This window comes from Catharus ustulatus, chromosome 3 (genome assembly GCF_009819885.2).
Source record: "Catharus ustulatus isolate bCatUst1 chromosome 3, bCatUst1.pri.v2, whole genome shotgun sequence".
In the NCBI taxonomy this organism is placed as follows: domain Eukaryota; kingdom Metazoa; phylum Chordata; class Aves; order Passeriformes; family Turdidae; genus Catharus; species Catharus ustulatus.
The window spans coordinates 25,186,679-25,202,204 of record NC_046223.1 but is presented as its reverse complement, the minus strand read 5'-3'; positions in this window follow the sequence as shown (position 1 = coordinate 25,202,204).

Genomic DNA, 15,526 nt, shown 5'->3' with positions numbered 1-15,526 from the left:
CAGGAAAATGGTCTTAAAGTGAGATATTAGCTTTACTAAGCACGTGTTTTTACTACTGCATGTATGGAAAAGATGAGATATACCCCACCAGTATGGAAATTTGCATTATCCATTTATAAATATATTCCCTTTCTCATGCTACAGTCTCATTCTAATGGTAATTTCCATTGCTTTTGTAGTGCTTGAGTCTTATCAATTTAATTTTAAATTTGGGGGTATGTGTCTTATATGTTGATCTTCAAGAAGCGAACACAATTTTTGTGAGGAGAAAGAAAGGAATATATTTCTCTGATAAATTATAGAAGTGTTCAGGTTAACACCACCAACATGCCAATTTTGTATCATTCAAACAGCATTTGGAGTATTGGAAGAATATCCAGCAACCTTGGCATGCTTAATCCAGCACCACATACCATGTCCCGCACAAGGAATAGGAGCAGGTGGCACAGAAGCCCAGCAGTGGGACACTGGAAGTATCATTTGTCGTGGCTGTTTCTGGAAGACAGCCTGGTAAAGTTCTCTCGTGCGACACTGCACTGGCTCCAAAGGCTCTACAGTGGTGCTGTGCATGTGCAAACACTGCAGGTGTTTCCATATGACAAGTGGGGTTGGATTTGACAAAAGCCATGGCTGAGAAGGTCTAAATATTTGCCCAGAGGTTTGTCTCGGTCTTTCCTCTCTTGCCAGACTTGCTATTAATGTTTTCTTTGTTTTGGAAAGGACACAGTGGAAGAAGAGTGCCGCTCCATACCTCAGGGCTATTGGTGACTAAAACATTTCTTACATCACTGGCAAAGGAGCCATCAGTGTTTTCTTCCTCAACATAAATTTTTTGGCTGCTTCCCCTCACCTTCTCTGTCCTCTGGTTTTCTGCTGACAAAACCAGTGACATGACAGTTCTTAAATAAATCAGCCCCTGGTTGTGTTTTATGATGTCATGGGGAGCACAGGGCTGACCCTTAGTAATCAGCATCTCGGCACACCGGGAAGCTTCCTGCTCTAACCGCTCTAGCAGCCAAGCAAACTTGCCTACACTGCAGAAATGATGTGAATTACCTCACCTCTGTGTATCGTAACAACCCTTACCACACATTATGCCAAATGTTCAGCACTGAGCTGCAAGGAGCCAAAATGCAGACAAACCACCAATAATATCTAAAACAGAGTTCAAGCGAAGCTGGGTCCATGCCAGGCTGCGGAGATCGTTCTTCATGTCAGCCTCAGATCTGACTCTCGTGCATATGAACTAACGAAAGGGCAGGGAATAAAATAGCATTTGAGTTATTCTCACAGAGCAGGTACTTAATAATATCCACATTTCAAGCATTTGAACGTTATGCTTTTATTAAGCAAAAAATGACTCCCACCAAATATCCCTCAGTTGCCGTAAAGGCTGTGAGCATGATTTTATTTCAGCCTGTGAACAAAGCCATATGGATTTCATCTGAGGGATTTGGGGGTTTTGATTCTTATAAAAGTCATGATGTCAAACAAAACTTCAGATCAGTCCCAAAACATATGCAGTGTGACAGCCGACAATGGAAACTACACAATGCCATTCTTTGACCCAACAATGTCTTCAGGCTCAGCAAGGAATCAAGCACAAATGTGGATGGGCTTCAGCTTTACAGATCCAAACCAAAGTCTGACACTTGAATCATACCATCCCCCAGCTGGGCATGCATTTTGATAAACATGTTTCTCATGGCCACAAGCCATTCTCAAACTTCTTAGATGATCCATTATTTCGAAGGACCTGCAGTCCCATGCCCCTTCTTTTGAATATTCCCCCATTCAGCTCCTCAGACTGCTCTATGCATTTTATAATGCCCACAGATTTCACATGCTGCGCCCTTCTAATGTTAGCAGGCCCTCCTTGGAGGGTCTGGGCTCATACTCAGCATCTCCAGCGCTTTCCAGTTACCTCCTTGATATTATTCCAGAAGGAAAAGAGACCTATTCCAAAAACACATATCAGAATCTTCAAAAACCTCCTCAAGAAGGCCTCAATTTCTCTTTAGCTGTGGCTAGAGCCAGTTGGAGGAGAACTGGTAAAGCAAAATAATGACATCAAAAGAGCTTTTAATCATAGCAAAATAGCTATCTATTTTTGCATCTTGGGACGTTGCTTAGAAATGTAGCAACACATTTAGGGTTATTATGCATTTAAAACAAAATTCAGGATTTGAAATAAGATCTAGATTTATTGGCTATGTGGTCTCCTGTTTAGCCCAGCCAAAAAGACAAAAAAAGTCCTGTTTAATTTTAGTGCCAAAAAATTACTAAACCATTTATAACAGCTGGTCATACTACTGAACAAACCACTCAATTAATCAGCCAACTACCGTATGTTTGAAAGAGACAACACAAGCTTCCATTCCTAATAAAGTGCAAAATATTGATTAGCTCCAGGACAACACATGAATAAGTTACTCCTGCTCATAATTAGGCTTTGCAGTTTCCAAAAATTCTGGGTACTTTTCACACATCATTTGTCAGTATTCTTTCTTTCATTTCTCTTTGCTTTTAGCCCTGGTTTTTTAGAGTGATGGCCAAAATAAACAAAATATTTCCTTATAGTTCCCTCTCTCACTTCCTGCTTATGAAAGAATTTTCACTCATGGCCTCTAGCACTTCATGGAATCAAATTTCTTCCAGAAATCTGCAGCTAGAATGCAGTATTTTAATTATGAGTATTATTACAATCTTCCTTTCACTCCCCCATTCCACATTCCTCCTTCTCTGTCTTAATGGTTGATCCCTCCCAAACCAGCTGTTAGAGGCAAACCTACAAATTTACTGCCTGCTTCCTCACGGTAATGTCCTCTCTATGCTGCTTTATGAGTGCTGGTCTCTCAAAAAAAAATAGAAAAAATAATTTAAAACCTCTGAAATTTGTGGCATAGCTCTTCCATGCGGTCTGTTTTTAGGCGCACCTTATAGGTTGTGAAAGGCTTCATCTATCTGCACACTGAAGTGCCACAGCTTGTGGCAGTGCTTCCCCCAGCACAGCCAGCAAATGTGAGGGCTCAGGATGGGTCTCAGTGCTCACTCTGGGTTTAACCAGGCTGCACCTTGGGATGCTGCAGCCACCAGAGGCCCGTGGGTGACAAAGTGCACGTGGGTCCTCTAGGCACGGATCGTGTCACTAATGCCAGTAGCAAAAAGGTAATTCTACTGCTGATTTCCAGAAACGATAATAGTGGTTGAAGGAGATTTCTTGGTCAAATGTGAATGTCCCGAAAGATGAAAAAGTTTGAAGGATTAGGGAGGGGGAATTCCTTCAGAGGACAGCAGAGCTCTGCTTCCAGAGGCATTGAAAACTAAGCTGCTGAAACCATCTGAGAACTGTCTTCAGATTGAACTTCTTGCCAAGGAAGGACTCAGATAACACTGCCTATATGAGAAAACATTCCAGGCAATATCCCATCACATTTTACATTTAAACCATAGATTTTATTTCTTCATAGTGCTGACAAAAGATGTATTTTAGCTAACAGAACCATCCAGGATGGAGCTGTAGGAGACCAGAGGCATAACATAATTTCTGGTAGTGCATAGGAAAAAGTCTATCTCTTGTGATAATTTAATTGTGTGGGCTTTTTCCCCATAGCATGAGTGTATGTGAGCTATACTTGCATTTATGTGCACACACATATAATAGTAAATATATTTTTATATATGCCTTTGGAGGAGACCATACCAAACCAAATCTGTGAATGACAGTAACACAATACTCACTTTCAGCTGCAGTTCACAGAGGACTCAGCAGAATTGAATGCAGCTATTTTTTTTTATCTGGCACTTGGTAAATAAGACACATTAATACAATTCCTTAGGAAGACTCTACAGATGTGGAATGAAAAAGTTGAATATATTCAGTAATGCAAAGGGTTTCTCTTAACCGGTCACAGCTATTTCAGAGTTAGTTTCCTATTCACCATATTCTTTACAAGAATGCCATAAGCCCTCATAAGTTAAAAGCTTGGAGTTAGAATGAGGAAGGGTGATAAAAATATTGGGTTCCTTGCGCAAAAAAGTTACAGGAAGTTTGCACCAAATACATTTTAAAAAAGGTAGTGATTTCTTTGCAGAGATTAATATAGGTATCTGACTGTCAGAGTAATGTCTTAACCAAAACTCTTCAGTGTTCTTTGCTTCAGCAGTTAGAATGTGCCATTTCACATGCATTTTATAATTATTAATCCTAGCACCTAGAGTTATTTTAAGAATATTATAGTATTGCATTAATTTGGTAGAAGGGACAGAGACAGAAGAAAGAAAAGTACATATATTTAATACTGTTTTAATTCAGGTGCTTGAATTTTTCAGTGTCTAAACACTGGCAGGGTGGCGGGGGGAGGGCAGGGGAGAAAAAGTATAAAAAATTATTCCTTTAGCTTTGGGGGAATTCTAGTTGCATTTCATTTTCTGCATGCTCTCAAAGAAAATTCTTCTCTGCAAATATCTGTGGAATATATATCTTGGGCCAGTAGCAGAAGCTGGCTTAATAAATGAATTGAATGCATAGGAAGCAGAGAAGCAGATACACTTTATAAACACATAAATCATCCAGTTAACAAGTAAAATAGAGTTATGATCAATCACAAACCTTGGATAAGCAAATTCAGAGTAGCAAGTACAAACTCTGTATGTGCTGTTCCCAGATCAAATATGTTTGCAAACTTCACAGACTCAAGAATTATGAATGTCAAAAGTAGGATTATAAAGAAACTGTTCAAGAGCCAAGAAAAGGGGCTTATTGAATAAACAGTTTGCAGTGATTATTATGACCAGATTTAGCCTAAGATATGCTGTATGATGGGGATTGTCCTTTCAAGAGTGAGTTAGGTTGCTAGATTTTGTTAAATTGCCTGGTACTGAACAAATGGGCATATTTTTGAGCACAAAAACTCTTCTTGGAGTTTAAAAAATAAAGAAAAAAAAATCAAGTTAAATACAGTTTGAAAATAATTGCAGAATTAATCTTTTTCCCACCTACACACAGACTATTTTTCCCTACGAAGCCTGACCAGTCCTGTGTGTGCTCAGCCCATCACAGAGCTACAACAACAGGCTGCCACTGCTTTAAGGGCAGAGATGGCAAGAGACCAGCTCAGCATTTTAGAAGTCTAGAAAGATTTTCCATGAGCAACAGTCCTTGAAGGTTGGAGTTTGAGTAATTTTGTTCCCTGGAAGTGTCCAAAGCCAGCTTGAATGGACCTTTGAGCAACCTGGTCTAGTGGAAGTTGTCCCAGCCCGCGGCAGGGAGGCTGGAACTGGATCTTTAAAGTCCCTTCCAAACCAAACCATTCTATGATTCTATGATGAATCGACTTCAGCCCAGAGAGCCAAGGCACTATCCAGCCTGGCCAAGTAAATCCATGTCACCTAAGAAAACCTTGAAGCAATCTTGATCAAAGACCATACAATTACCAAGTAAAACTGAAAATTAAATTATGAGATGAGATTATATCTCTGTTGGCGTAAAGTAATGGAGTTGGCCCTACCTGATGGCTGTGTGGAATTGTGGAGTCACAGAATACCCTGACTTGGAAGGTACCCACAAGGAGTATCAAGTCCAGTTCCTGGCTCTGCACAGGACAATCCTAAGCACCACAAATGTGCCTGGGAGTGTTGTCCAAACTCTTCCTGTGCTCTGGCAGGCTTGGTGCTGTGAGCACTTTCCTGGGGAGCTGTTCCAGTGCCCAAACACCCTCTGGGTGAAAAAGCTTTTTCTGATATCCACCCTAAACCTGCCCTGACACAGCTTCAGGCCATTCCCTCAGGTCCTGTCACTGTCACCACAGAGCAGAGATCAGTGCCTGCCCCTCCTCTTGCCATCACAAGGAAGTTGTACCTGCAGTGAGATCTCCCCTCAGTCTCCTCCAGGCTGAGCAGACCCAGGGGTCTCACCCTATGGCTTATCAAGGTCCTTCACCATCCTCACTGCCCTCCTTTGGACATTCTCCAATAGTTTCACGTCTTTCTTGCATTGTGGCACCCAGACCCGCCCCCAGCACTGGAGGTGAGGCTGCCCCAGCTCAGAGCAGAGCAGGACAATCCCCTCCCTTGCCTGGATGTGATGCTGTGCCTGATGCCCCCAGAACGGGGTTGGCCCTCCTGGCTGCCAGGGCAAGCTGCAATTTTCATCTGAAACAAAGTCAAACCTGGAATGGAGATTCCATAGCAGATGGCAACACCCTAGGTTCGTTAGAGTTTATTTTCTGCTGTGGTAATTTCTCCAACACTATTTTAGCAAGGGTGATAAAATCAATAGCTACTTCTTCACCATATGTAGATACAGTTCTGAATTAAAGGAGACAATTGTTTTTAGAGGTAGTGGCCCTAGATATTCTCATTATCTTTCATAATTTTACAGGACCATATATTCCCATCCCTCATCTTTTAATTATGACTTTTTCCCCCAGTACTGCACCATCTATTGTTCACTGTTTCTCTTCCTAGTGGTTGATCTTGCAAGTGCTTTCCAAACAAGGAATTCCTTTGGCTTCAATAGGAATTCTCTTGTAAGTAAGGTTATTTATTATTGGGCCCTAAGCTGCCCATTTTTTGAAGAAGGAAATCCTCTTTATCTGTTTAGTAAAAGATGATAAATAATAGACTGCAGGGACACAACACTCACAAGAAGTACATGGCTTAACAAAACCTGCATCTGGCATACATATAGATTCTTTAGACTCCACTGTTTTTCTCTGTTTTTTCCAGGGAAGAGAGGAAGAATTATTTTTCAGAGGTGGGAAAGTTATAGATGAAAAACACTTCTTAAACAAGATTTCTTTCCCTCATCAGTAGGATGCTGTTTTTAAGACACATTTCTTTAACAATATGACCATATACTGAACCATTCCCTCCTGGGTTGTTTTTTTTTATGGTACAATATAAATAGCCTCAATGTAGAAAGACTGAGGACAAGCTCTACAAGTGATTTCTTGATTTCCTTCAGCAGCCCCAGCTGGCAGGAGAGGTCTTCTGAGGGCTCCTCCCGTGCCACCAGCCCTGCCAGCCCACCGAGCCACTGCCAACACTGAAAATGTACAAACACAGGGTTAATGGTCCTAGCAGAGATTCCATTCCAGGGCCTGCATGTCAGCTGTTCTCACATTTACCCTCTTCTTTGCAAAGACAAAGGTTATAAACTTTAGGATAAAGGCTGAAATTTTTGATTTGGGTTTTTTAGGTAGGAAGGGATTGTTTGTTTTGGTTTTTTTTCTTTGGAGTTGCCAAACTGGGCTCTTGGGAAAAGCTGTAAGGCTCAGGTAAATTCACATATCTCTAAATTATACTGCAGTGGGTAGCATAGTACATTTGGGGTCTCTTATGCTGTTCTAGAGTTTGCCTGCCACAAGCCTCAGAAAAAACAGGGAAGGAATGAGAGGCAGCAACACGAGCCCCTTCCCTGTGGTGTGTGCAGCATGGCCAAACCAGGAACTGCTGCAATGAAGGGGTAATTTGTCTTGTTTTATTCAATTAAGCTTATTTGCATATCTGAGGTCAATCTTTTTTCCTGTTATTCTAGCAGCAAATGCACACCAAGATATTCGCTGATACACTGAGTGGAAAATCACATGTTTGTGTATGCCCGTCACTGAAGTCAATCACAATAAAAGATATGACAAATTATGTGATTCCTTCTCAAAATTGAATCCTGTGATGTTTATGCAGAGCATAAGGATACTTATGCCTTTAATGCAACAAGCCTGTTTTTATTTACATAGATGAGTGAAACATTGCCCTGGCATTACACAGAGTAAAGTGTGCAAATTCTAAACCCTTCCACAGTCCCTGGATGTAAGAGTGCCTTCATATGTTTGTGTTTAACATGAACAAATTTATGATCTGATGTGGATTCCTCTGAGTACAGATGTATTCCAACTATTTGCTGAATCCTAATTTTGAAAGAACAAATGTGAGTGCTCTGGAAGGAAAAAAAAAGTTATTTTCTATTTATTTTAAAGGGTTTCAATGTAGTGTAGGCTCTTTTTTTTTTTTTGTTTAATAAGAGGTGGTTTGAGGTTTATCTGTGACAGTTTAAAGGGCACAGGTAGTGAGAATCAGCATATTAGTAGAATGTCAGAACTCAGAAAGTAAATCAAACACCTTCAGATCTATTTGTGTGTCTTTGCAGATAGTCCAGGTTTTATGAACCCTGCAAACAGAAACATACACAAATCCTGTTTACACTGCCAAGAGTGGTATAAAGTAATCTGCATAAATCCACAGCATTTCCCACAAAATCATTTCAGACAAAAATGGCATGTTTTGTGATTAGGGCTTCTGTAGGATGTCAGAGGAGGAGAAAAGAAAAGTGAATACATCCCCTGCATGTAGCCATGCAACTTTCTGGTGGAGTTTCCCTATACATGAAGGAATCCCTACAGATATTAATTCAGCTTTTATTCTTCAGGGTATATAGATGCCTGGTGCCCAAGGGCTGTGCTCACAGCCCCTTTTAGCCAGATTGTTTCCCTTGATGTTACATACAGGGAGACAAAGGGCACTGCTGCTTTTCCAGTGCCTGAAGTCAGTCTGTCAGCCTTTCTGTGCTGATAGTGTGGCTTAGAGGGCTCACTGCAGATCCCAGAGCACACATTCCACTGCACCGGTTGTGGTTCAGGTTAGAGATAACTACATTAGAATAGAAAATATTTTAGGCTCAGGATCAAAGTTTACATCTGAGGCCAAATCAAGGGAAAAGTCTGATGTTTCAGTAATCATGAGAAAAGTCTTAATCATACTGATATGCTCGCAGTTTCCACAGAGCCAGTAATCTCTCAGATCAATCTGATTTGCCTGAAACTTTTGCCATCTTGAAAAGTGGGAAATAAAGAAAGGCAGCAATTTGCATAGTTTTAAATCTGCTCTGGAACAGGACCCATTGGAGCAGAATTAAAAAAAAAAAAAATTACTCCAAACATTTCTTTAAATCTAATGGGGATTGTATTCCTGGGTTTATTTCATCCTATTCCCCATGCATACAAATACATATTTTTCAATAATCAGCCATCTGCATCAAACTTACATGTCCCAGTGCTGTTTTCTTTGATATAGTTGGCCAGATTCCCACTGATTCCAGTTGGAGGGGAGTCAGGACTAATGTGCATTTCCAAAAACATGCAAACCCATATTCTGGCTGGCAATTATTTAAAACGCTATGAAGCTTTTAGCAATTCAAAACATATAAAAGTGTCTTTGATATGACTTAATTTGCTTGCATGTCAGAAAGAAAATATAAGTGATATTGTGTGCCTTCCTGAAAAACCCTTTTGATGGAAACGTTCTTTCCTTGGGCAACCTTCCTTTGTGTGCAAGCCAGCAACTTCCTCCTGAAGTTTTCTCTTGGAAGCAAACACCTCAAGTCATCTGATAGAACCAAGCCTAACTGGATGTTTTGCTGTCCCTGATTGTCCCCTTACTGAATCTAGAGGGGACACAGGATTCAGGGAGCCAGACTATCACCAGCAGTCGTGGACTTTACCATCTAAGAAGGAAAGGTAAATGCTGCCTTCAACAAAGCTGAGGTGGTGTTTTTCTGCGAGTGGAGCAATAGGAGGGCTAAGACCGCCTGGGGAAGCATTGAGTGGCCTTGCCACCAGGTCTTTGAAACACAGGAAAGGTCACTTTGCAAGAGGAGTGTCACACTGTTCTGGGGACAGCAGCCTAGCAGCAGGTACCTGGACCAGACACAGTTCAGCTGAACACAGAGTAAGGCAAACAGCGCTAAAGATGTGCACTCCTCTGCCTGCCAGAGGTGGAACCCAGAACAGCTGCTAAACACTGACTCCCTTCAATGAAAAATACAACTGCTGGACATTGCTTGCATGGTGACTGAGAGGAAGGACAACTAGGACACTGGTGTGGCTGTGAAAGATGGGTGAGACTGATGTCAGCCCTGTAAATTTAAAATGTGTGATGAATACAGGTGAGAGAACTCCAGAAAAGCAGCTACCTGAAGGCAGTGGTGAGTTTTGCTAGAGATTTTTTGGCTGTGTGCCTAATTCCCATGGAGAGTAATGAGAGATAATAACCAAAGTATAGGTGTGCATTTATTGCTCACAAAGAAAAGAGTTTGATCCTGGTTTAAAGGTGAAGCTCACATTATCTGGAAGACAGGGTTCTTATTTTTAGAGGCAACATACTTTATGTTTCTGGCAGCAGATGGAATTTTTCGAGCTCCTTTGTGTTTCAACTCTTTAAGTTCAATTCACTTTGCTAGTCTCTCTGAACACAGCATTTATAGTTACCACAAAATCTCAAATTACCTACAGCTTTGATACATATGTTACCAGATAAATCACTGCAAATACATATATATGTATTTGTGTATTACTCTTCCCTAAGGAAATGAGCCTGTGCAATCAGGCACTTTATCTCTTTCTAGCTTTGGAAATCTTTCCCAAATGTCAGCCGCATTTGACAAAGGATTACAGGTCAGAGAGATAACTGAGTTCCTAGAAATGCAGTGGTAATCAGTAGCCAGGTCAGTGCAATAGCTGAGACAGGAGGGCAGGTTGGATTGTGCAATCAAACCCTCTGTGCAGCAGCAGGCATCTGGCCAAAGAGTGTGCACAAATTGGACATTTGGGGTCTGAGCAGCTCCTCATAGTTGCATCATCCTCATTAAGTATAAGGAGTTATTACAATGCGAGAAATTCAATGGACAGAAGGAAACAAATCTGAAGGCAGCTGTGCCTCACTTGACCTGTTCTTTGCAGAGCAGCTTGTTCAGGAAATGTTAATTGCTTCACACTGGAGCAATGTTAGTGCATGGGAGAACAAACTTTAATTTTGCATCTTCCTTTGTCACTGTTCTGCCTGTGCCATATCACATGCCAGAGAAAGTAATTTGATACATGCTAAAAATTTGCATGCAGTTTCATAAAGGACAGACCTTTTATTGGTAAAGCCATTTAATGCCTGGTTTGAAGGAAGGATTAAATTCTAAGGTATCATATTCTCCACAGAATACCCTGTCTGTAATTGCATTTAGAAAAGCCCTGAATTCAGAAAATAATTAAAATAGGTGATCATCTTTCCTGATCCTTCAGGTTTATGTCAAAGGTTAACAGTGTGGACCTATAATGGGTTTGACCCTAATTAATTAGTCCAGGCAAACCACTTGTGTACCAGCATAAATTATATACATCCTTAAAAAATACCAGTAGCAAATCCTCATGAAGTTACTTTACCCTTGATTTCCCACAGCATGATTCCTAAACACCCATTTTTGCTGAACATAACAAAATGGTGGTTCTAGACCTTGTCCTAAAATTTACAGCAGCACCATTTAATGACCAGATATGTTTTTCTGTACTGAAAGACGAAATAGAAGAAATCTTTTCATTTGTGACTTTTTTCTAAGATGTAAGAAGGTGGATTTAAGAGGCTCTCTACATTTTATTACGCCACAGTCATGACAAACAGCACAGAGGAATTATTAATGGGTCCTCAAGTTTTCCTAAAGAACTGGAAAAAGTAATTGCAAAGAAATTGCTGTATTTGTCCATAAAATAATATTATACAAGCTTTTCAGTAAGAATAAGGAAAAGGAGCATTTCTAAGGTCAGGAATTACATTAAGGAATCAAGACATTCTGTTGGGAAATGTGTGGAAAGCTTCATCTTAACTTCACCTGGAGCCAGTTTTGGCTAAAGAAAAATTTATAAGGCACCATTAAAATTCCACTTTTCAACCTCCAGCATGTTCTCTTCCTAGAAAAGTAAGTCTTCCAAACACAGACATAGTAAGGAATAAACCTAAATATACTAATAAACGCTTCACTGGGGTTCCACAAGACACATCTGTGTAAATTACAGAGTTTTACTCAAGAATTTTCAGACTTAATAAATCTTTCCTCAAAGTATCCTTGAGAAACCATCATCTGGAATGCAGGTTACAGCCCTTGAGTTTTGAGATAATGTCCATCTTTTCTACTGTAGTCACCTTTCCTGTCTACATTACAGTCACATAGTGGGCTCTGCTAGCAGAAGACATTTCCTGTAATTTCAGATGGATTCTGGTGTTTTGACTCCTAAATTAAAAGAAATGTTTTGTGCATTTGTAGGAAGAAATGCAAATCTTTTGTACGGTGAAATTCCAAATGGAGTGAGAAAGTGCTTGTAACATTACCCCTATGTTTTCCTTCACTGGGACTTTAGTTTTTAACAGAGAAAATAAATTTATTTTCAATCTCTCTGAAGAATAATCCAAAATTCATTGTAGTTAGTATAACTCCTTTCAGTGACTCTCTTGGGTCCTGCCTTTATCCTCATGATTACAAAAAAAAGTACCCACCTTATTTTCAATTTCTCAAGCAGTAAAAAGAAGCTGATTTATGCTATATAAATTGTCTAATATGACTGTTATGTATATTTTGTTGCTCATGAGCGTTCTGTAGTTGAATAAATGACATAGTGTAATAAGTGAAAGAAGAACAGTGTATCCTATTTTGAAAGAGAGGGTGTGTAGTTTATGTTGGACAAAAAAACTCACATATCTCATAGGGGGGAAATGTTAAATCTACTTGATCCAGTGCATTATGCAAATTCAGTAAACCTTTGAAGCTTTCAGGCAGCTCACCCAGTTTTTCCTAACATTCCTGTATGAGGATTCAGCATCCTAGGTCTCTGAAACCACTTCTATGAGGCACAGTGTATTAAACTTTTTAAAGATTATTTGTGGAAAAATGGCTTCTTTGTCATTCAAGATGTGTTTTTAGGCCTATAATTTCCTTCAAGTGAGCACAATTCCGCTAACAGCAGTATATTATTTTGACAGTAAGTCAGTTGGCATAAGACTTCATTGTGTATGCCTTTTGTTTATATAATCCTTCCTAACAGTAACAAGGTGTTTACTGTTCAGCAAACACATTTTATTTTAACTGCCAACAGTAAAACTGTCTGATAAATTTTGATTTAGCTAAAGAAAGCAAGTTCTCATTTAGCCCAAATAAATCCATGGTGCTATAGACAGCTGTTTGGAGTACATAATCCCCCAAGCTCTTACAGCGAGGCAGCCCTTGCTGTTGAATGAGCGAGGGAGAGCAGGCTCAGCTGTTCAGGATGTGCTCCATTAGGGCTGTAATCTATAGCACCATCCTGCCATATTGTGAGAGCATTACTCACACTCAGCAGCACTGCAGCCAATGCTGCTCTGACAGATGCTCTGCAGACTGACAGCTGACACCCTAAGCTCAGCCTACAGATTTTTCACTAAACACATCCTGCAGCCCGGATCGATGTGGTCTGGCTGTCTGCTTCCCCCCGCTCTCCTACAAAGAGATCAACACCTAATACCATTTCTGTGAGATTCTCAGAGAGTTAACTGTCTCCAAGTGGAAAAAGTTCAGATTTCAGAGAAACAATGAACACAGACGCTTCTCAAAATAACAGCATTTTGCTGCTGGAGAGAAAGAAGAATTCATAAGCCCAAAGGCATTTGTCTTTCATTTTATGGTTGACTTTATCATGGAGAAATTTGCCAAAGAAATGTGATTTTTAAGGTTGATATTATAAAAACTTTTGAGAACAGCAGGGGAGAAATAGCTGATCTGTCACATGAAGTCCAAAAAAGTTGTCTATAACAAATGCAAAGCAAAATAGACTCCAGTACTTGCTTCCTGCCAAAATTAGAATATGTGGCAAGAGCATGGACATGGGCAGAGATCAGGATGTGCAAAATAAGCCAGTGCTGCACTTACATGTTCAAGAAAAAGCTACAGAACAAATCATTTTGCTGTAACTATAGCAAACTTCTAACCTTAACCTCAAAGCACTGAAAGTAGTTTGCTTTTCCACCTGCTTTTTGATTTTTTATGACTACTTCATTAGCACTGCTCCTGCTCCCACCAAAGTCACCAGCAGAACTGCGATTCACTGAGAACAGGAGCTGGCCCATAAAGCAGTTGTGGTTTGGAAAGCACTTTCCACAATGACAATTAGTTTAAAGCCTAAATGCAGTCAATTACCTGCACTGAACATAAGGAATGAGCACAGAAAATAATGCAAGTTGGGTTTAAAGTGTATCAAGGGAGGTTAAACTATAATTTCTGTACTGGAATTTGGGGACATTTGGGTTGTGTTTTGTTCTCTGCCATTATTTCTGCCACCTCAAAGAGTCTGTATTCCAATATTCTAATCTTACATCAGGTCTGGGAGTTTGTGGAAGGGCAACTAGCTCTGCTTCTGATTTTCATCCTGCCACAGCACATGTTGCATGGAAAGACAAACAGATGTCTGTGCCTTCTTGCAGAAAGATTACTAGAGTAGGGTTAATTGCAAAGAACTGAAATTCCTCCTTCTGACCAAGCAGTTTCATGTTTTGAAAGTACATCTTGTGGCCACTTTTCAACTTCCAGTGTGTTGCTCCACTCCTTTTTGTGTTGGGCTTTGTCTTTAAACTCACATTGCCTTAGAGTTTTGCAAATATATATGTAAAAGGTAAATTCTTATGTGTTTATGTGATAATTGAATGAAGCCTACTTTTTAAATTGTGGTGGTTTGTCACTGCCTGGACACCAGGTGCCTGCCAAGCTGCTCTGTCACTCCTCCTAAGTCCCATTATTTATTATTTAATAAATAAAACCATACGTTAAGCACTGCGCACTCAGAAGAGGAAGTATGTATAGTTAATTATCAAATGATTGCACTACTCAAAAAAATTAATAAACATTAGCTCAATGTATTCAATGGTTTAGAGAGATCTTGGTCAGAAAGTCATGACCTTGCTTCAAATAAACTAGTACAGCTCTAGTTAGGCAAAACCATTAAATTGAGCTACCTCATGTAAGAAATTATTAAAATCTCATCTGTGTAGATAGCAAGCAAAAGATGGTGCAACTCCAAAGACAAAATTGTCAAGGAGTAAATTTCTCCTTCAAGGAGGCACAAGATGCAGATGGCAAATAATCAGATTTCCCAAGCCATGAATCTCATCACAAAACCATCTTAACAGCTCAGGGACAGTTCCTCATTTAATCTGATCCTTTTAGGATCACAAGAAACAGGTTTTATAGGGTCCTGCTTCCCCTTTAAAGCTTTTTGTTCCTGTTACTGGAGAGCAATTACATTTTTGACAGTCAGCATCACCTCCAGTGATCATTCTCCTGATGACACTGGTGTTAGCACACAAACACAAAATTCTGCCCATAAATGGCTTAATTCTTGCAGTTAGCCTGATAACCAGCTGTTCCAAATAGAGAAGATGGAAATGTTTGAAGTAAATCTAGTGAGGCTCTAAAATGAATTTTGCCTTGAGAAACACTGTGCCCATGAATCTGTTTAGATACAGGTCTGTGTAGGCTGCCTCCTAGTCATAAGCATATCTGAGGAAAATTCAGGGCAATTTTTCTTCCTGTTCCACAGCAGCCTAATAGTAATAACGTTCTAATCTTTAAAGCAGCTTCCAGATCAGAATTTCAAGGATTTTCCCAATGATGATGCCATTTTACAAAGGGTGAAATAATGATGTTAAGTAGCTAAATACTTGGAGGTAGCTTTGGCCAGCC